This window comes from Planococcus citri, chromosome 3 (genome assembly GCF_950023065.1).
Source record: "Planococcus citri chromosome 3, ihPlaCitr1.1, whole genome shotgun sequence".
Taxonomy (NCBI): Eukaryota; Metazoa; Arthropoda; class Insecta; order Hemiptera; family Pseudococcidae; genus Planococcus; species Planococcus citri.
Window position 1 is genome coordinate 47931938 of NC_088679.1, and position 23234 is coordinate 47955171.

A 23234-nucleotide genomic window follows, 5' to 3' on the forward strand; every position below is an offset into this window, starting at 1 on the left:
AGTTGAGTTCAGAACGAATGACATTTTGTACGTAGTTATTTTTAATGCTAATTTGTAATTTCAAATGAAAGTCAATGTGGGCAATTTTTAAAGATTTTAACTCAATTTTTATAATAATTTGGCTGGATCATTATTATGTTACATAAATCATTTTTTGATTCTGCTGCTGTTATTCTCCTCTTTCCTTCTCTCAAAAACATATATGTTAGTAAAAAGTGTTTTATGTTGAAATTCTCAAAATTGTGAAAATTTATCAAATATTTTTGTTTTTTTCGGAACAAAAATCATCGTGCTCGCGTGTAAATAGTTATATTGCACTATACGAAAATGTATGCTCAAAATAATCTCGATTGAACTTTTGAAAATGTTGCAAAAATTATGATACTTTTGTGAATTTGAAATTCTTTACTTGAAGTTTTAATATTTATGTAGGTACATTAAACATAATTCGAAAATGTGGTACTGGTAGGTATGTAAGGCTATAATTGAGATTAACATCAAAATTTGTCGAGCTTAAATTTTTGGAAGAATTTTTTAATGCAAATGAGTCACTTTGTCAATTTTATGACATTTTAAACGCATTCCTTACAAATACCTAGCAGTGCAACTTATGAATGACATTTTATATCTGCTCCAAATATCAGCAATGAATCGACCCAATAATTATTTGCAGGCGCTGGCATATACTTTAATGGGTACCTAGATCTGCGCTATATGTATATAAATCATGCATTCTAAAATTCAGAACTTACATTATTGCTATTTTATAAACTGCATTTTACACGAAAAAAGGTGCCTATACTTAGATGTAATAAGCGTATAAAACTGGCTTCACTGTGCGGTACATTTAAATATGAAAAAAGGTACAGTAGAAATACGGTTGTAATAATGGATGACCCCATGGTGTATAATTATACGCTATGACACGTAGTTTAAACGCCCACACAGTAATTTAATCCTTCTTCATGATTAAAGTTGTAAAGATAATTAAGAAACTCATATCGTAGTTCGTGGTACTCTGTATGTACATAGATATATTCGCTAAAAATGTATGTAGCTTAAACGGGTGTAATTTTTTTTCAAGCACACGTAGCAAGTTTGCTTGTGTATTAACGACTGGAGTTTGCCCTATCACTCTTCAGTAGCGCAATATCAGCACAGAGTTTTTTAAAATTCAATTTTTTCACGAGAGCCCCCAACATTAAATAAGTTTGAAGCGATGGGTTAAAAGTACTTGAAGCTTAATTTTTTTTAAAATTAATTTAAAAATTTGAATTAAAAAAATCAAATTTGGACCAAAAATGAAAAAAAATCACTAAATTGCCCTACAAAACTGCAATTTATTATATACCCTATTTTCGACCAACCAAATTGATTGGAAACGGTTTCGAACTATTTTGGAGTAAATTTTTGAAATCTGAAGTTATAAAGCTAAATACTGTATTCCTTCATACGTCCTGATTTCCACACACTGAGTCTACTGAAAAGTGGTTTCAAGATTTTCGGGAGCCTCCAATCATTTTGAAAATTTCAATTTTCCAAAAAACGCTTTAAAATCTGCCCAAATCAGCTTTAGTAGGTACGTAATTACTAATTAGGCTACGTATACTCGCGATATTGAAATTGTACAATCAGTAAGTGTAGGTGCAAAAGTGTTCCTCTCTTTATAACGAGACCTCAAAGATTTCATACTTGATGGAAAAAACTGACCGATTTCTGTGGTTTCGTGTTGTTTTTTGGTCCTTTTATCCGGCTCGAAGGACCAAAATAATTTGATAGGTTCTTAAAAATTATATCATGCGAAAAAAAATAACTACATTTAGAAAATTCGATGAAGTTTTGTTAGGTACCGGAAATGAGAGCACATTCAAAATTTTTTTTGGAAAATTTTTTCATGCATTTAATGTAAAATTCCTATAGATACATATTTACAACTTTTTTGTTGAATCAATGGCCCTCAAACTCTCAGTAATTTGGCGTCATCTTTTGTAGTTTATGCTTTTTCTTCAGAGATTACTTATGTGAGTATGCTGAAAAAAGAATAGTTACCTACCTATGATAACTTGTTTTCAGTAGGGTAATATAACGAAATTTGATACTTGAACGGTCATCATATTGGGAAGGTCAATCTACTGAAGAAAATTATGTGCAAAATGATATACGTATGAATGGCATAAGAGATATCAGCAATGATGCGACGCGTGTGGTGTTCAATATGGTGCGGAATTTATTGCAGTCGAATAGTGTACGATCTACGAGTATTTGGCATCCTATTCGTATAACACGTAGATAGCGTATAGAATTCAAGAGCTATCACTACGCTAAAGATTATCTTCATCAACTGTTCTTTTATTGTTCTTTTTTCAACCCTTTAATCAAATATTTACTGTTTCAGCTTGGCTTGATATTTACACATAACGAAATACTGACAGTTTCGCCCCTACATACCTCGAAGCGCCATTCTGACCGTCGAGCCTTCGCTAAATTATAAAGCTCTGTAATTTAATTTCGATTTATTTTTAACCCTTTTTTCGACACTTTTTTCCATCGTCGCTGCTATTATCAAATAAAGTTTACCCGATTCTTAGGCCAGAATTTTTAACCTTTTTTTTTCGCGTAAAAACACAAACAACCCGTTCGTATACGTTAAATAGGTACCCTATTTTTCAATTTAAATGTGCCAAGGTGTACAGATTTTTCGAGCCAGATTTATCGTCGCCTTGTATTTGCGGTTCGGTTCAGTGTGGTGTAATTTCGTTTGTATAGAAGCGTTTTGTATTGGCATGTCTATGTTGCTCGAAAAGCGTCGCGTAATTTAATACCGAAGTGAGAGAACTTTTAAATTTTCGTTTCCTCTAATCGTAACTTATTTGACGAAATAATGTTCGTCGATCGTTGGAGAGAGAGAAGAACAGAAAAAAATCCTAACAATAATCCAATAATTTCAACGGGGACTTTTTTTTTCTTTGCTAATGCGAACACGACGATAGTAAGATTGAAGTAACGTCTACTACCACGCGAATAAGAAGGAAAGAGGTACAATGAAAAAAAAAAGGATGGAGTCGTTGTAAATTAGAAGAAAGCGAATAATTCGAAAAGTAAACGAATAAACGAGAAAGGAGGAATATTTTATGAGAAGTTGTTACTATACAGAGGGTGTCGAACTTATCATTAAAGCTCGGTCGTTTAAACTTGCTTCTTGTCACCATCGTCGTCGCGTTATAAAATAAGGCCACCCGCGTGACGTTTGTACAGTTTACTCGTTTTACACCATGTTTTTAAAATTTTTCCCTTCGTTGGTCGTAACTTTCGTGAATAATTGTTTCAAGATGTTCCAACTCTTTGAATACAATTAAGTACGATACGATTTTTTTTTTTTTTGGTTGTGTTGAATCGTTAAGGAAGTTTTGGGGTATTTTGAATTTTTTTAAAAGATTTTTTTCAATTCGCATAATTATTTAAATTTTATTTTTCGTATTTTTGAACAGATTTATTGGAGGACAAAAATTGAAAGAATATCCAAAAATGGCATCACCAAAAATAAGACATGGTTTTATGTGCTGAATTTAATTTTTAGATTTTTGGCAAATTTTTGAAAATTTGAATGGTTTATTTCTTATGAAAAAAATATAATTTGGTCAAAATGAATTAAAAAACTGAATTTTTTTTTATTTTGATGGAAAATATTTTTCTTGACTAAGAATTGGGTGCTCTTTCCTTTTTTTGAGTGGGGCATCTAAACATTATGTGTACATATGTGCGAGGGAGTTCCAGAAAACGTACACCAGAACTTGACATTCAGGCAATTGTGATTTGTTGCCTAACTCGTGAATTGAAGGAGTTCTTATACCTACTTACGAATCTGAAATAAGTATACCAGTTTTAAGGGAATAGATTCGTCAAAAGGTACAGATAAATGTTCGGATCATTCAATTACTTTGATTACCAACATGGATAGTACCTATACATATTTAAGAGCGCAAACGAAAAAGAATCATCTGACCAAAAGTAACATTTTCCAAGAAAAGTGTTTCAAGTTTTCCGAAACATTTTTTTTTCAAAAAAAAAAATTATTTCATGTTGTTTTTTAAATTATTTTTTTGCATTTTGATTTTTTTCATTTTTTCTCTTTTTCTAATGCATATTTTGAATAATACCTGAATCGTTTCAGGTGAAGTAATTTTGTATGTTTTTTTGTATTTATTGTTTTTCACTATTTTTGAGTGAAAATTTTTTGACATGCTTCACTTAAAACTGAAATATTGCGTTGAAATTTTCGAAATTGGGGTCTATGGGAGGTTCCATTTGATTCTTAAAGAGTTCCTACGGTAATTTGGTGAAGAAAAAAAAATTGATTTTTTGATCTGCTGGTCCTTTTTGTATTCGCACTCAATTATGTAGGTACATAATTATTGATAGAAAAATAAAAAAAAACTCGCATATCCTCAAAACTATGCTAAGCCGAGGAGACGTTCGATGAGAAAAGTTGAAATATACTTGATCCACGAATTTTTAAAAGAGGTAACTTGCCACAGTTGATTCTTTTGCTGAGTGCCTGCTTTCTTGGGCAGAAACTGGCTCAGAATTGGTGAATTTGGCCAGGATTTCACTCTTCAATTTCATGGAGGGGGGGGGTACACGTTCTCATACATTTTTTTCTCAAGTTGGAAATGCTACTTCAGCATTTGAACATGAGGATTGAAATCCTTTGAAGACCAACAAAAAAGGTCCTTTACCGAAGAGGTCGATTTTCGAGATCATAATTAAAAGATGTCACAACATGTTGGAAATTGTGGTTCAAATCGTGTTTTCTTCGTTTTGAACGCAAATTTAGGACTGACAGAAAAAGTTCTATCACAAAATGGCCCATTTTTTAAATTAATGAAGCTACGAGACGTTCAGTTTTTAAAATTTGCAACACTTACAATTGTTCAAGCCTCGTAAAATTTTACCGGATTCTATGCTTTTTTCCTGTGTGAAATATTAGATACTTTTTGTGGAGAAAAATTCATTTTATCATATTATAGTACACAGAACTTACGGTTGGTAGGTTTCAAGAAAAAGTGTAAATTTTGATTTTCTGCCCTATAAGTTTTGGAAAAATCTAAAAATTAAAAGTTTGCCTTATGAAGACGAATATATCTACCGTTTGTGCTGAATCTATAGCTCGTCATTCTGACCCGATGAGTACACATCATATGACTGGGTGCAAAAAACTTCTCCCTAGCGTTTGACACCTTCGTTCAGATAATTTTCGAAAATTTAAGAGAAAACATCTGACTGTCCGCGTTTTGTCACCCTCAAAAAACACAAACATCACAGTAAGCGGATCAAATTGATTGTAGTATGGTAAAACGAAATGAAATGCGTTTCACTTCATTGGGTTTTGACGCAGCCCCTATTTTATGCAAATATAGCATTCGTTGTTGTAGCAATTGCCGGCCTTTTTCAGACAATTCAGTTCAGTCTATTAATCTGATATAACAGGGCAGATATAATACTGACAAGAGTTAAAGAAATGACATTCTATAAACCGTTTACTGTATTATCTTGTTCACGGGATTATTATTATTATTATTATGAGTTTTTTTTTCTTTCTCAACACCATGTACTGTGCGTATATGTTTCATTATATAGCCTGAATCCCTCTGTACTGGTGTTTCATGTTTACTGAGTAAACCTTTTTTTCAGTCTCACTTTCCCAAGTAAGTAGGCAAGGAAAATTGATATTGTGTTTAAAGAGAGTAGGCTAATTTTTCATTCGATCTATTTTTATTCACCGAATCAACGCAATGTTCACAAATTAACTATAAAAAAAAGCTACCTATGCTACTTCTGTCTTTCTTTGCTTTTTTTTTTGTTGAAAATTTCTACGCCGAAAAATCAAAAATACCTATGGGGTATTTTCATAAACATGTCTTATACGTACGCGAATCCTTTGAGCTGAATTTAATCGAGTGTTCATTCCGTAGTATAAATTTTTAAATCATCAACGTGAAAAATCTTTATATACCCTTGCATGCATTTTATACATAAAAGGTAATCTAATTTTGAATTTAACAAACGTCGAGAAGTTTATAAAAGTAAGTAAATATCCTTGAACATTCGCAGGAAGTTATCGTTGTTTGAATACAAAGGGTAAAATGCGCGAAAAAAATACAGACACAGTGGAAAATATCTGCAGAAAATGTAGAAAAATATCTAGTGGGAGGAGTAATAAAGGTCTTTGAGTTTCGAAGAAACGGTAAAAAGAAGTAGAGAGAGGGAGATAAAAGGCATGGATGTGAAAAAGAGAAACGTGGTGTTACGTTAACATCAATTTTATAAGTGATATTTCAAACTGAAACGATATTGAAAAAGTTATCTTTTTGAAGATTTTTCTGCTATATTTCCATTTCACGTTGTTGATCCATCATACGGGCTCGATTTTCTTTGCGCGCATTTTTCCTTTTTCTTTTTCCCCATTTTTTCTTCCTCTTTCTTCGCTTTCAATTTAAGAAAGAGAAAATCTCTCGTGAAATATTGAAAACCGTAAATGTAAGTGTGTGAATTTTCGTTCGATTGATAGGCCTATTAATTTTTATAATCAACTTGACGATGAAATGTCGACACCGGTGTTGGAGATTGCGTGTTTCAGATTAAAGGGGAAATGTCTACCTGGGGAATTATTTTATGGTTAGAATAGATTGCCTTCTACAGAATTTTGTGGATGTGCAGCGTTATATGAATGTGCATAGATGTATAAACATATTTGTCTTTTTCGACTTACGTATCAATGGATTCAATACTTTTTACATTTTAGCTGAAAAGTCGGTATCTATAATTACCTGTTTGAAATTCCAATGAAAATTTTTGAATTGAACGGCATTTCATTTTCGTACCTACCTTTTAATCAAATTTTTTAAAATAACTAAAACGGGCACATTGAATGATTGAGTTAGCCAGACGATTGAAACAAAAGGTCTATGGTCTATCAACTTTCGACATAATTATCGTAGGTATAAATAATGAGGTAGATCAGAAGAAAAATCCTATTCATCCGGTAAAAAGGAACCAGTAAATAATATTATGATATTTTTGAAGAAATGCACTTTTTGTTTGCGATTCTAAATTCATTTTTTCCTACAGATATTTTCTGATTTTTGAAGTTTTTAAACATGCATTTTTAAGTGTTTTGGTTGACTTTTGCTCAGCAACTTGGTGTTCAGTTTTATCATAATAGATATATCCAGAAAGATGGGACGAGGCTTTATGAAAGAATTTCAGATTTAATGGAAAAGTCTTCAAAGTATACCTATTACCTACGTACCCACCTAATGAGGAGAGGGTCCGAATTCGACAATGTTGCAGCTTCATCGTGATTTCGTGTACTTACAGCTCTATCTGTTGCTAGTCTGTTGCACTAATGCCATTTGAAAATCGTCCTCTTATTAGAATACTCGTGTTTGAAATTCCAGATCAAGATTTCGATTTTTCATTATTCGCGAGTTTTGTATTTCAATTTTTGAGTAAAATATCTAATAAATTTGCGAGTGAAGTGAAAATATGGATGGCGATTCACAAAATTTACTCCGGAAATAAAAAAGGAAACATTCAAAATTTTTAAAACCATCTCAATTTTCTATTTTTAAAACCATCTCAATTTTCTATTTCGAGGCAAAACTTTTCATTATTTTCTTTCAATAGGTTTCCATTTGTAGCAGGTCGTTTTTTCCTGCAAGTTCAAATTTTGAGCGAGTTAATTTTACTCTTAATTAAGTTTCTTATTCTATACCTACCTTTAGAAAAAGTCAGAATGCTCTCACCCTACTAAAACTTAACCTTAAACTAATAAAGTGAGAGGTTCGTTTAAAAAGTCATCCATGTTAAAAATTCAAGTTCTACGGAAGGTCAAAATAACACGCGTACTTCAATCAAATTTTGTAGCAAAATTTTTATTTTGTGGCTGTTTGTTGTTCACCAAGATGAGCCAACGTTCAAAAAATGCAAATATTTCGGTTTACTGGAATTTACTCTGTAAAACTTTGACTAGGTAGGGAAGTTTTTATGTGTGAAATTCTATTTAGGTAGGTACCTATATACCTATTTGAATAAATTCAGGGTGTCCACAAGCTGGAAAACCTGGAAAATTCATGGAATTTTGGAATTTACAGCATTTTTTACTCAAAAGTCAGGGAATTTTGTGAAAGGTTACTTCCAACAGATTTCTCCATTTCTCATAATGAAAAAATTTACCTTCGCTTTGCTCATTTTCAGGCAATTTTTTTGCAGGTCGCTTTTGTCAAAAATTGCCAAATTCCCAAAAAGTTTTGCTTTTTTGTAAAAATTGTTGAAATCTTGCATTTTGTCAACTTATGACCCAATTGACAAAAATTTGGATAAAAATGCTAGATAATAGCTAGCTAATCACGCTACAATTGCGCTAGCGCACTAGCGTGATTTTGGGACTCTCTGCTAGCTTTTTTTCGCCAGTGTTTCACGCTAGAAAATCACTAGCAAAAAGCTAGCGTGTTCGTTAAAAGAAAGCGAGCCTCAGCTAGGAAAAAGCTAGCAGAAAGCTAGCGTTTTGTGCAGTTTTCGGATTTTTTTGAGCGATAAAAACGCTAGCAGAACATGTTGCTTCTTTCTCAGCTCGCTATACGCTAGCATTCCACTAAACAAAATAATAATCACCCATTAAAGTCAAAATTTTATTTTCAAAAATTAAAAGAGTGGGGTTAGGTACCTTCAATTTTGAGAATTTCTTCACGTCTGAATTCCCCTTATCACAACGAATTTTTCAAGACCTAATTTACATACGAAAATTTTCCTACCTAATTAACGGGGATTCGAACCAGCAACCCTATGTTCCTAACTACCTACGCTTAACGACATGGCCACGACGGAGATATTTGATTCAGGCCCTCCAAGTATTGATTGGTGTATCACTGTACAAGTTTGTAATGTGGCATTGATTGGATTGCAGTGTGTGAATCAGTGTTTCTCATTGCAAATTTTTTAAAGAAGAATGTTCATTATCAATCATTTATCTATAAATTGAATTTTCAGTTAGGTAGGTAGACCTACCTACTTAAAACCTCAATAAAAAATTGAAAAATATCCATCATAGTCCAGGAAAATTGGACAAAAAAAAGGGTCATTAGGAAACGTGAGGTAGAAAGCTTAAAATTGGTATACCGGTCCATTTTTATGTGCTGAACACGAATCCGATGAGTCCCCGCTCGTCCCTGGTGAGCGTTCTCCCCTATTGTGGATCTAAGCCCCCCAAACCAGTTTTTTGCAATTTTCTCCCCCGCATTGCATTTTAGCGAAAAATATGTGGTTAGATAAAAGAATCTACGTCAAATTTCCGATCTAGTTATATATCAACTTTCCTTCCACCCCCAAGGGGGCCGGAGCTGGAACCATTCAAATGAGAGGGGTTGTCTAAAAAACACAAAAAAACTATCGGCGCATAGGAGGGGTGAAACGGCCCACCGAGAGCGTTCGGGTTGATACTAGCATGGAAAGTGGGTACCATAGAGAAGCTACCGCGTGAAAAATTTTAGATCCACACCACCTCCCCTTTTTGGGAACCCCCCTTTTTTGAAATTTCAATAACACTTTTCTCAGCTCCATTTCAGCCGATTTTGAAAATTTTTCTGGAAGGTATGTATATCCTTGGTAGGTATCTCCACAAAAATTTTCAACCCCATATTTACCACTCAAAATGGCTGTTTTTTTCATTTTTTTATGCCTGTTAACAATCAAGATTGCGAGGTACAATTTTGGAAACACGTTTTTTGGATGTATTCTTGACCCTCAGACATCATATACTATATTCGAAATTTTTTCTTTGGTGCGCCGTGGTGAAAAACTTGGGATAATGTATTGTAGGGGGATGGGGGGTGAAATGGGAATTTTGAGAAAAATGATTATCAATGAGTAGGGTATCGTTTTCATATGATTCAATACCGCTGAGCACGAATATGACCTCAGATTTTCTGCTACACTCACCTACCCCTCTCCAGAGTCCCTCAGCCCCCCTCAATTTTCACGATTTTTGAAATAAAGTTGTATTGATGACATTGGTTTTGTTGCTATGGGAAAATTACATAAGTGCATTGTTATTGTACATAAAATTTCTCGTAGAATGAGCTAGAGCACATGACTCCCCCCGAGGGGGTGGACCCTTGATTTTTTTGCTACACAGAAAACGTTACAAATCTGTATGTGTACTGCACTGTATAGGTATACAGAGCATATGTGGCATAATAATATTCATGATAACTGTAACTTGAGTACGTATGATAAAAAAAGTAAAGAATGTTATGAGGGGGAGCCATGTGCTGTAGCTCATTCTACGAGAAATTTCATGTACAATAACAATGAACTTATGTAATTTTCCCATAGCAATGAAACCAACATCTCAAAATAACTTTATTTCGAAAATCATGAAAATTGAGGTGGGCTGAGGGGCTCTGGAGAGGGGAAGGTGAGTGCAGCAGAAAATCCTAAGTCATATTCGTGCTCAGCGGTATTGAATCATATGAAAACGATACCCCACTCATTGATAATCATTTTTCTCAAAATTCCCATTTCACCCCCCATCCCCCTACAATACATTATTCCAAGTTTTTCACCACGGCGCACCAAAGAAAAAATTTCGAATATAATATATGATGTCTGAGGGTCAAGAATACATCCAAAAAACGTGTTTCCAAAATTGTACCTCGCAATCTTGATTGTTAACAGGCATAAAAAAATGAAAAAAAAACGGCATTTTGAGTGGTAAATATGGGGGGAGGGGGTTGAACCCAACAATGTTTCATTAAAATTTCAAAAATCCAAGGGCAGGGGCATTTTATCTATTTTACTCTGGAATACCCTTTGAAAACAAAGACTATAACCGTAATCATGTGATTGTGACGTCATGCGTCATGAGTAGGAAAGCTAGCAAAAATTCACTCGCAGATCGCTAGAATTACACGAGCAAATCTAAGCATTTTCAAACTAGCTCAAGTGCGCGAGATGATCGCTTGCTTTACGCGAGCATAAAACGAGCAAATCTAACCATTTTTAAAGTAGCTGAAATGTGCTAGATGATCGCTAGCTTTTTGCGAGCATCTGAAACGCTAGCTTACAATCGCTAGTAAACTGCTTGATTTGCGTAAGGAAGGAAATGTTGCTAGCTGGAAATCGCGAGAAATTCGCCAGATAAACGCGAGTCAGCGAGGTAAACGCGAGGTTCCGCTAGCAAAACGCTTACGATTTTGTCAATTGGGGAGTACCTATAACGAGTATCATTAAAAAATCTTGCTTTTTCACAAATTTGCTAAAATGTTTCACTTTTTTGCTAAAAATGGCTAAGAAGCTCTGTCTTTTACTTACTGAAATTACTGTCGAATGTCTCGTTTTTTGTCAAAAATAGCGCAAAGTCTCGCTTTTAGCCTAAATTGTCAAGAATTTGTTTACTTTTCTTTTGCTGAAATTGTCAAAAGTCTCATATTATGTATTGCCAAAAATCGCGAAAATTCTCAACTTTTGGCCCAAAATTGCTAAAAAAAAACAAAAACGTTTTTTTTTTTCAATCTAAAAGTTGCAAAATATTTATAGTTCATCTTTTTTGGTATAAATTGGGAAAAGGACTGTTTGGGCGGTAATTGCCAAAATGTCCTGCTTTTTGCTGAAATTAAACTAGTTTCTATCGAGTTTCATTTTTAAATTTTGATTAAAAACGATAAGTTACGTTTTTTTGGTGATTTTTTCTGCATTAAAATGTAATTGCCCATGTTTTGTCACTTTTTGGGTAGTTTTTTGGTTACTTTTTTGAGCTTTCATAGGTAATTGAAGTCACTTTTTTCGGAAAAAAATGATTACGGCCTGGAATTTTGAAAAATTATTGATTAAATTTTTAAAATTTTGACATTAAGATTGAGCTTAGTGTAATTCATTTTTCAAGGGTCTGGAAAATTGGAGAAATGAAATTGGTCTGAAAAACCTGGAAAAGTTACCCTGATATTGTAAAATTTGTAATGCCTTATGTCTCGTTCATTTGAAAAAATCGTAGTATGCAAAATCCCCTCCACCGTTTTAAAAAAACGACCCATGTTGTTTTCGCAGGCCTTCGCAGACAGAAAGTTCGTAAGTAGATATGATATTACTCAAAGGAAATCATAAAAGTATTATTTTTCATTGAAAACAAATTTCCTAACAATATAACGAGGCGAGGCGTTCTAAAATAGAGATTTTCATCAATTGGTTTACATTTTGAATGAGACTTTTCATTACTACGTGGAAATAACTCACTCCTTCCTCACTACGCATACGTTCGTATAGCAGGCATACGAATATGGTTTTGAATAGCGTGTAAGTTATTATGTTTCATTAATAAGGGCATTTTCGTAATTGTTCCCGCTGTGCCGCACACTCATTAATGTTGCCACATAATAAGGGAAAATTTGTCATTTGTAATATCTAATAATAAAATTGCGTATAACGTCTTTTACTTTTCGGAAGGGATGCCATTGTGCGAGTATAAATTATTATAAAACCGTCGTATAGCTCGTTAATAAAATGGATTCGCTCAGTGACGTATAGCCAATCCCTTTTTTTTGTGTGTGTTTCACATTATAACACAAAATCCGAGTGGTATAGGGTGTTTAAAAACTGGATTCGCGTTTTAAATTTTAAAATGGAGAAATTGATGATATTTTCTGGAAAATTGTTCAATTCTTTATTCGATAAATTTGAATGAAATAGATATGAAATTTTATCTTGGAAAATTGAATGAGATGAATAATTAAAATCTCGTTTTGTTGAGGGATGGCCATGAAACGGAAAAATTGAGTTTTTGAAATTCTTGCCAATTTATGAATCTTTTAGTCAGTTTTAGTGGGTACCTAATTACCTATCTATAATGAAAATGTTATATGTGTACCGATATTTCGAAAGGGCCCATTCGGTCAGTGCCGAGAAGGGTGTAGATTTTATTTTTCAAAAATCAAAATAAACTTCCAGTGTTCTCCGGTGGATCCCAACAGTGTTTGAGTGTGAAGCTGTCCATGAAAGCTTCACGTTCGCGCGCCGTTTAGATCAATTGGAAAACTTTGGAAGATTGTACCGATTTTTGAAAAATAAAATCTACACCCTTCTCGGCACCGACCGAATGGGCCCTTTTGAAATATCGGTACACATATGTTCTCAACGAGTAATATGTATTCTTCTTTGAAAATTGGAGAAATTTTTATATGGATAAAATATCTGCCAGCTACCTTTTTGTACCGGGTCCACTGTTTTCTTTCTGTTTGTTTCAATAAATGCTGATCTTTGAAGTATGTAACACCTAAAAACAAATCATTCATCCTCTCTTACATTTCTGTGTTTTCCTCAACTTGTCTTTCTTCAATTCGATCTATTAGGTATAAAGTGCAATTTATGTATCGAGTTCCAAAGTTTAAAATTTTTTTAAACTGATTTTTTCCATTTTTTTTTGAAAAGATTTAAAAAAAACTGTCGGAATTTTTCTTAATTTTACTTGAAAAGTGTAATTACGAGATTCATTTTCATTGTTGACATTTGAAGCAATATTTCATATTATTTAATGTTATTCTTTATTTTTTTCTGGGACGAAAACAAAAAACAAAAAAAATATGTAGGTATCTTATATTTTGAATATGATTATGAATACCTACTTCCGTACTTGAAAATCCAACGTTTGTTGGTGTACTACAGTGACGTCGTGATATGTGCAACCTCAATATGTGAAAAATCTTAATACTTAAGTAAAACAAGAACCCCCTCCCCTTCAACTTGAACCCTTCCCAAGTGAACCTACGAAGTTGAAATTCTCTATTTCTCGCCTGCGATTCGAACGTATATGCAACACATTAGCGCTTTAGAACAACATTTTCTTAAAACAGTATTTACATGGATTGGTGGTGGACTTGGGCCACTGTTTTTGAGTGGAGATTGATTGGTGTTTTTAATATCAATGCCTACTTGTTATCACGTTTTCTATCATGTTTATTTCCTCGAAAGTCAAATTTTATGTGATGCAATGAGAATTTCCCGATTTTTGGTACCTATTCAATTCATGAAAAAAAAAGTTCTCGCAACTGAGAGCGGTATCCCAACCTGAAACACATTTTTTGGATTGGACAAAGCTGGATGAAAAGAGCATGCAAAAGTCGAATGTATACTTTATTTTTGACACCCCCCCCCCTGATTTGAAACACCTCCCAAAATTTATATCAAAATTGCTATAAAATCTCGAGGAGATTATTTTTTATATCGAAAAAGACTGTTGTGACGAAGAGAGAAGGGGGTCTATGTAAAGGGTCAGTGCATCTCTGTTGCAATTCATCAATTGAAATTAGAATTGCTTTGAACTTTTTTTAAATTCTAATTGAGACAGGTACCAGGTAGGCAGGTACCTGCATGATTTATTATCAATCCTTTGAAAAATTAACTTGTTGTTGTGTAACTTCTGAGCGTTTTTTTATTTTTTTTATTTTTAGTTTTAGACAAATAATTAAACACTCGCGACTTTTATTTGGTCACAATTTTGCGGAAAGATTTAATCAATTATATTTATGCTCCTTTATGTACAATCAATATTTGCGTTCAACTTACATCAAAACAACCATAATACTTAATTTCCTATACTTAACGAAGCTATAACGAAAATCCATAGAGTCCAGAGTCGACAGGTAAAACCACAAATATGTATAGGTAGGTTTATATGTACGTAGAAAATGGGTATACGTATTACTCGTGCGTTATAGCACACCTCGGGCATGTTGAAAATAAGTAATATCATAAATCACCTCACCCATTGCATCGTCATTGCACCCTTTCAATCGATTCGAGCTCATTATAACCGTCACCTGAACCATGTGCACGTTGAAATTGGCAAATCAAAACGCCACTTCTGTTAGAAGTAGGTATTGTGCTGAATATGAAAGGCGTCATTAACTTTTAGCCGCGTATACTACACGACGTAAACTAACGAACACCCTGTAATCTAAGGGAGCTTTTTGAAAAATAGGGAACGGTTCTCCCCATCTGCGTCACGTTTCGAATTGAGATGAAGATGGCTGGCAAAGTTGTTCGTCGCTCCCTTCATCTTTCGCTGTGCGTGTCATTTGTTCACCATCTCCCTTGTAAAGTACCCAGGACCCCACGGATATTGAAAATCTCTCTTGCACCCGCGGGATTTCGGTTATTGTGTAGAATCGTCAGCCATTATTATTAACGGTGCCGGATAAAATTGCAACACGACACGATGGTATTGCTATCAGTAAAACGTATAGTTGATATAAGTGTACGTTGACGTCCCCCTTTTTTCATCGAGAATGAAAAAAGGCAGTGTTGCCTTTTCGAGTATTTAGCTCAATTTTGTTGATTTTTTACGTGTATTCATGAACTCGTTATTCTCAGATGTTTGCATTTTTTTTTCAGAGCATTCCAATTTATTGAAGCTGTTTTTTTGCAGAAAATGAAAATGAAGAAAAAAATTGGTAAGTGAAGTTTCTATTGATTGTTTCCTACTTGGAATGTATGTACCCATTCCTCAACTTGAGAAAATGCACTTTTTACTATCAGTTTCTCATTTGCTTGTTATTATTCATTTCATCAAGCAGTGGCTATTCATTTTACCTGTTGAAAAATTTCAATTTTTGGCGCCTAGTTCTAAGTAAAATATTTATTTGAATTGATACATTCAAATACGGACTATCGGTGTTTTAATTTTTAAATTAGATGTTTTTAAGAAACTCCAACTATTTGTTAGTGATTTAAAAAATCGTATTTGGGCACACTTTAAAACTTTTTTTTTTTTTCAAAATACCACGTTGGCAATGTTAGCTATTGAAGACCTTAACAATACAGTCAAACCCTTCAAAATAAGGAATGAGAGGCGTGGTTTCCTTTATGTTCGAACTACCAGTTCCGCTTCATGTAATTCGTGTTAACAGTTTTGCTACGTAATGGAATTATTACTTTAAGAGGAAGTTCTTCTGCATAAACTACCTTTAAAAAAAGTATATAAAAGTGAAAAATAAAATTACGACGAACTTTCGTAAAATTTACGCAAGTATCTCGTTCAGTTCGTTATTAAATTTCATCGTTCGATCATGGAGAATTCTTTTTGAATTGGAAATTAGCAATTCAGACTGTTTCTGGTCATGTTTGCATGTACTTACTTTACTCGTATGCATTTTCCCTTTTTGGGAAAAGTGCGACTTGTTTGCATTGCATTTTATTCGCGATTGGGAATTCAAACACGTACGAATACGAATAGCGGTAGAATAATGAATATTGTTTTGTAGATGTACTGTATAGTGGTGTAGGTACCTACCTAGTACCTACCCATCTATCTTTATGTATTTTTTTTAGAAGTTTTGTTGTGGTATCGTGCCGTGGCGGTGTTTTCTTAAATGGATGCTGTGAAAAAATAGAAGTTTTTTATAATGGAAAGAAGTAAATCTTTCGGGAGATTCATCGTTCAAGTACTGTTGACATTTTTTTTTGCGTTTTTAAACATTTTATCGAAGGGAGGGGGGACTAACATAAAAGAAAGAACGGTTACTATTGGAAGCAGAAGTACATACAAAGTTTTCTGGGTTTTGTAAATTTCTGAACTTTGAACTTGAAGTTTTACTGAAGTTTTAAAAAATTATGTTGATTTTCAAATCCAAATTTACAGATACAGAAGGAAACAAGAAGCCAAGTCGATAGAAATTCGCTCTGAAATTTCAAATTTTTTGTTTGTTCATCTCAATTTTTTCATAAGATCCGCAAATGAAAAATTGAATGCTATCATTCCCTTTTCATCGACTTCGACAACTGGTAAGTATAAAGAAGCATTTTTACATTTCAACAAAATTGGAATTGAATAGGGTAAAATAACTCTCCGGATGTTTTTATTTCTGATCGAAATTAATTTGTTAATGTAAGTATGAAAACTGATGCATTTTCTATGCAGCATCAGAATTTTTCAACGGAAAAAATTTTAATTTCAGAATGCTTTAGGACTTTTATGGAAAATATATCAATTTGAATTTTCGATTTTATTTGAGTTCTTTTTGGAATTTTGATTTTTTTTCAAATTTAGTCATCTCTCAAATTCATACCTACATTTTTAAGTGAAAAATTTATACCTATTTTTCGTTATTCAGGGAGAAAAAGTGCTACTTTTGCTCCCGCTTCCGATTTTTGGAAGTAAATATACTGGTGTTTTTCTCCCTCATAACAAAAAATACGTATTATTCAATTTTTCCTTCAAAATAATAATGTTGAAGAAATATACCTAATCACTAATCTTTAAAATATTTTCACTTTTTCTCTTTGCACAAAATTTTGTTCTATATTCAAAGAAGTGATTTTTTTTCGAATTCAAATATACAACATTTTTTTGTTAATCCTCAAAAGTTTTCAAAAAGTTCTTATTTTTACTTTTTTTTTTTTTTTAATAAGAAATTCCAAAATAAAATGTGGTTGAAATTGAAAATCTTATGCGTTAAAAATTTCACCTCATTTTATTCTAATATAATTCTGTTGCAATGTAAACATTTTTCCATGTGAGCTGTCGAAAATTTTGAAATAAGGGATTGAAATTTTGTGTTTTGGAGTATTAAATTTTTCTTTTGCGTATCTCATAAAAAAATTAAAAGAAACAATCGAAAAAATTTTCAGCTGATGAAATTTTACAGCTAATTTCTATCATCTTGACTTTTTCTTTCCGTCTACATCTGCATAAATTTGGCTTTGGAAATCAACATAATCTTTTGAAAAAAATTGAGGAAAATCTTCAATTTGTAATCACTGAAATTCTTGAAATTTATCGGTTGAATTTCTCCCAGGTAATAAATGGTTAACGTCTCAATAGTAATTTGGTGATTGAATGTTGAAAAGTTTCTATGTAGGGACCAATATTAGACAGCCCAAAGAGAGAAATTAAACCTTGATGAGAAGTGCAATTATTATTGTGAAAATTGAAAACTCATTTTTTTTTCGATGACTGATCCTTTCTCAAAAAAAAAGAGAAAATTATAACTGATAAGATACTTAAACTAACTAAACATCGAATCCCTTTGAAATGAATTAGGTAGAGGTAGAGGTAGGTACCTGGACGGTAAGTTGCATAAAATTCCATCAGCTGAAAAAGTTTTAAAAATCAAAAATTTCAGAAGAGTAAAATGAAACAAAAAATAGGTTATCTAAAATAATTTGTTTTAAAAATTGTCTTATCGAAACGCGACGACAATAAAATCTGTGCGATGACGTATCTAAGAGTTTTTCACTCTATGAAAAAGCTGTGGCATCAGGTAGAATGTTTGTATTTCAACTTGAAATATTTTTTTATTCTTCAAGTCCGATTCTTAAGGGGGAAAAAAATGAATAACATTTTATTCTGATTCTGAACTTATACGGTAAGTAGGTATTGAAAATCTGATGGAGTGTTCAACTATTAGAAAAACTGAAAAACTGAAGAAAGTCAGGGAAATGTCAGTGAATTTTGTCGATAAACTTACCTATATATACATGGGGCTGATCATTTTGTATAGTAATTAAAATGAATTTTATGCCATTTCTGGTAAAAATTTTCTATTTTGTTTTTTAAAACTTTAAATAAGTTTTAAAATTAGTTGCAATTTTTGTAAAAATTTTTCTAAAATTTGGCCTGAAAAAGAGAAAAACTGAGAAAATTTTTTTCTCAAAAATTTTGGAACGAAGAATTTTTTACTGCTCTCAATTGATAAATTTCAAATTTTTCATCATTCATTTTTCATACATGCAATTAAGAATAATTGTTCTAGAATCCTAAAAAATGGGGGGAAAAATTCCAAGTCATTCAAAATTTTAATGAAGATGTCTGAGAAATTGGGTACACAATTTCTAAATTGAAATTGAAGAATGACTGAAAACTTCACTCGATATGAAGAGAATGAAAATCAGTGAATTGAAAACAACTTTGGTAATTTTGTTAGATAGACCCTGTCTGTTGTTTTCCCATTGAGGAAAATGACCTCGCGACTTGACTGCAATCGAAGCTTCACAACAATGTTGTGATAGTTTTAAAATTCCATCACGAGAACTATGTTTAAAATTGGAAAGGTTAAGCTTAAGCAGCATTTCATTATAAATATTTAGGTATACCTTTACCTACCTACATTTTAAAGTTTCCATTGTGGCTCATATTCCAGCATAATATTACACGTTTTATGTACACATGTAATTTATCAGATAATTTTTCACTGTTGAAATCAAAGTTCAAAAATGGCAGCTTATTTACAAAATATTTATATTTCCCAATATCCGTAGAACGGCTTTGTCGCACTATCAGTAACCATTGGTGGCGTTTGTGGTTCAAGTACACCCGTCAAAAGAATATTCGTCAAGCTTCCCTCAATTCCTATCCCGGTAATGGTGTACATGAGTACACTATAGGGTAAACGCGTACAGAATATTGTAAGCCTATACGCAGCGCCGGAACGAAGTACGTACGTAACTTATCTCAAAATCAAATGAAGCGAAACGAACTAAAAAGTGAATTGGGTAAAGGGACGGTGACGAGAAGTCGAGCGATTTTACAGTCGAAATTACGGGGAGGTGTGTCAAGTACGGACTTTACGTCAATCATATTAAGTTAACTATCGTCGGGGGGTATTGAAACGAATACAACCGAGAATATATATAAGGGTTGCTTTCGTTCTTGGTAATTGTAATGGCGTCGACTTGTTCCGCTACTAATATACCTTCTGTTGCTAACAGATTATAAACGCATTGGAATTGAAGTGGAGTGCCCATTGAACGCGTTTTCATTAATGCGGCCGAATTGTAACTACTATTTTGTGCCTCTTTCGAGGGTCTGCAGCCCTTATACACTTGACTTGTGCACGTTTACTCGCACAAGGGGGTTCTCGAGAAATTTTCATCTTAGCGCCGAACTGTTATCGATAGTAATCTGCGCAAAACAATTCGTGTGTAATTTTAATTTAACATCGAGAAATGAAAAATTTCATCTAGGTATAAATAAAAATATGGCAGGCCTTGGGTACCTTACCTAGTAGGTTAGATGGTCTGTAGTATATAGGTACTAGGCTTGGATGTAATGCTGCCTCGTCATATAATGCGACCGAAGTATTGTTTATTTTGGGGAGTGTCGCCCTTCTGTAATAAGAATGATTCAACGGGGATGAGAACCATTTTGTTTTTATCGAAGTCTACAAAACTCGATACTTACATTCGTTTACCGTGACCTGTAATGAGATGAGCGAATTTTTTTTTTATAAAATTGAACTCATGAAAGAAGTATCTAATACGACTGATGGAGAAAACAACGTCAGATATCTTGAACCAAATTCATTGCCAATTTTTTCCTTTGAAAGATCTTGCTTGCATCATTCAATTCACTCTTTCCTAAAAATGTCATGAAAATGTCCAAATAAAAGCTACGGGAAGACGGAGGAATTTGTAAGTAAACTGCTTCGACTGTGTTTGGAAATCACTGAATGATCGTTTTCACCCTCAAAATTTACGAGAAAACTCATTTTTTATTTTGAAAAAATGTTGTAAGTAATCATATTTCTGCTCAAACAAAATAAGGGCAAACTTTTCCAGAAAATCGTAATTGAAAATTTGAAAAACTAAAATTTAAAAAAATGAAAAATCCTAATTTTGGTGTAAAATTTGTTTCTTGGACTTTGATGTTCTGAAAAAAAAATCCAGAGAGTCATTTCTATGCAAACTGAAGAATAATAACTCCGTAAGTTGAGGTAAAAATTATTTCATGTGCGGCAATAGACAGTCTTCTACTTCGATCTAACTGAAATTTAGCTCTTCAAAAAAACATCACCCATACTTTGAAACCAAATTTTAAGCTACTGTAATACGTTTAACTTCAGTTTTTCAATTTTTGTCGAATTTTTTAAAGTTGCAGAAATAGGACTCTATTTGATATCTTAAGATAAAAATCTGGAAATCGGTTATCTAATGTCCTGCGATTCCTCGAATTAATTCCGATCAGTTTCGAATCGATCTGGAGCCATCAGCGGATCTTCAGATTTTTGACTCACCTCTCAACCGTGCTTAAAATGATCCAGTTACATATCATACTGACTACTGAGGAACTTATAACAAGCTATTGATGTTGATTATAAACCTAGCGTTCAAGGTTGTATAGAGATGGAAGGGCGAAGAGGGGATTGATTTCATTATCGTGCTTCGATTTCTAGGAGACCTCGAAAAATAAAGAATCTGGCTGAATAGTGAATTATCAACGGAAAAAATGTTGAAGTTCTGAAATTAATTCAAACATTTCGATTTTTACTCATTAAAAAAAATCATGACTTGGTTATTGGCTCTGGATGACTCTAAGGCTGCGGACACGACATGAGCGTTGAGCGTTAGCGAGAGCGTTGGCGAAAAATTAAAAAACGTAATCTTAACGTTAGACGGTTTTGACAAGAATATTTCTGAGCGATGACACTCAGCGCTCAGAAATATCAAACAATTTTGATATTTGAGTGACAACAAGAGCGTCAAACGAGTTTTGAAAATTTGAAAACGCTCACGCTGACGCTCAACGCTCATGTCATGTCCGTACCCTTAACACTTCCCCATCAGCATCTGCTGAAGGTTCAAGATTGTCTCGAAAGTGATTGCAGTCAGTTCCGGCGGTCGACTTCAGTATAACGGACCGATCATCTTATTTTTCAGTCAAGTCAAGACTCACTCTTTTTGTAAAAAATTGATGTACCTACCTATCCACTAGCGGAATGAGTCTGTCTACAATGTTCAAAAATTTTGCCAAAAATTGAAAGAATAACTTCAACGGTTTGAAACTGGGCTCTGAGATTGAGTTGAGAGGCTGTAGTTCCTCTTTTTAAAAATGTCATTTCTTAAAATGTTTTTCTTATTTTACTTTCGTTCTCTGCGATCTATGTACGAACTTGTATTCTGTGATTTATGATCCACACTTGTCAGTTTTTTTCTAGTTTTACTCGAATATTCTGATTCCTTTCTCTTTTCTAATTTTTTTGACAACTTGACTACCTATTTAAAACGTATTTTCGCATTACAAAAGGTGTTAGTCTGGTGAAAAAAATGTCAAGAATGTTGTTCCAAAAATCACCAAAAAATATGTTCTTTATTTGGATTTTTAAAAACGCTTATAATTTATCAGGCAATTAATTCAATTTTTTGAAAAAAAAACTTTCCACTTTTGTTTTTATTTTGATTATATTTTCCCATTCTCTCTTCCAAAGTGGACTGAAACTGGGTACTGGGTAGGTATGATTTACTGCCGTACTCAAATTTTTTTGTTGAAAATTCTTGAAATATACATATGTGTACCTACTTTGAGCTATTTGAAACCGTATAATTTGAAATTACATACAATACGAAGACAAGCCATTACTAAGATTCCCATTTCAAACATTATCAAATGCAAATTATCAAGAATGCGTTGTAATAGTTTGAAAAGTCCGCCATGAAATGAGCCGAGTAGTTTTTTTTCACTGTCGTCGTTTTAAACAATGTAGAAAACCCATTGATATTCAAACAAATGGATTCGAGCACAATAGTAGGGGAACACTATGTATATACAGCGGAGTGCATTGTTATGCAGATTAATTTCTGTTACCCTTGTTTAATATTCAAAATAAGTTGCTTCCATTGGTGCTTTTTCAATTTTATATTTTTTCACCAGCGTTATCGTTAAGCCCAGTCCTCCGCCTTCTCTCGTGATCATACATTTAAGCCTATAGCTTTTACCCGAGAAATGGTTGCGAAAATTAAATTGTTAGGCTGCGTTCGTTTACGATAAAAATTCCATCATCAGCATCATTTGGATCGAAGCGTGATAACGTGGAATAATTTCAGGCAGATTTATCGTTCTTGTATATCTTTACTGTATGGGAATTATGTTATATGAAGTAGATGTAGGTCCTTCTTGTGTACATTTTGCGAGGTGTTTTCTGGTAAAGAATATAAAAATGTTTCATATTACCTCGCACACCGAGTCGAATAAACGACCAGTTTATATTATGCAAGGCGAAATGTCAAATTACACCATTGTGCCTACACCTATAGCTAAATAGAAGCGACAAAATTTTGTATAATTGTACAAAACGTTCGAATTAACGATGTTAGGATCGCGAAAAGGGCAGGTTTTAATCTGTGGTTTAGCAGCGTTACCTAAATCCCATTATTCGTTTACTGATATATACCTAGGATAAGGTATCAGATTA

At 33.2% G+C, this 23234-nt stretch overlaps 1 long non-coding RNA gene across 1 annotated transcript in view; it reads left to right on the plus strand.

Annotated features, from left to right (window-relative positions):
* The window catches only part of LOC135841750 (uncharacterized), a 66799-nt gene that overhangs the window by 29661 nt on the left and 13904 nt on the right, over positions 1-23234 (plus strand). The window contains exon 5 of the long non-coding RNA XR_010557991.1: positions 15442-15500. This is a non-coding gene — a long non-coding RNA (uncharacterized LOC135841750). The remainder of the gene's footprint in view (positions 1-15441; positions 15501-23234) is intronic.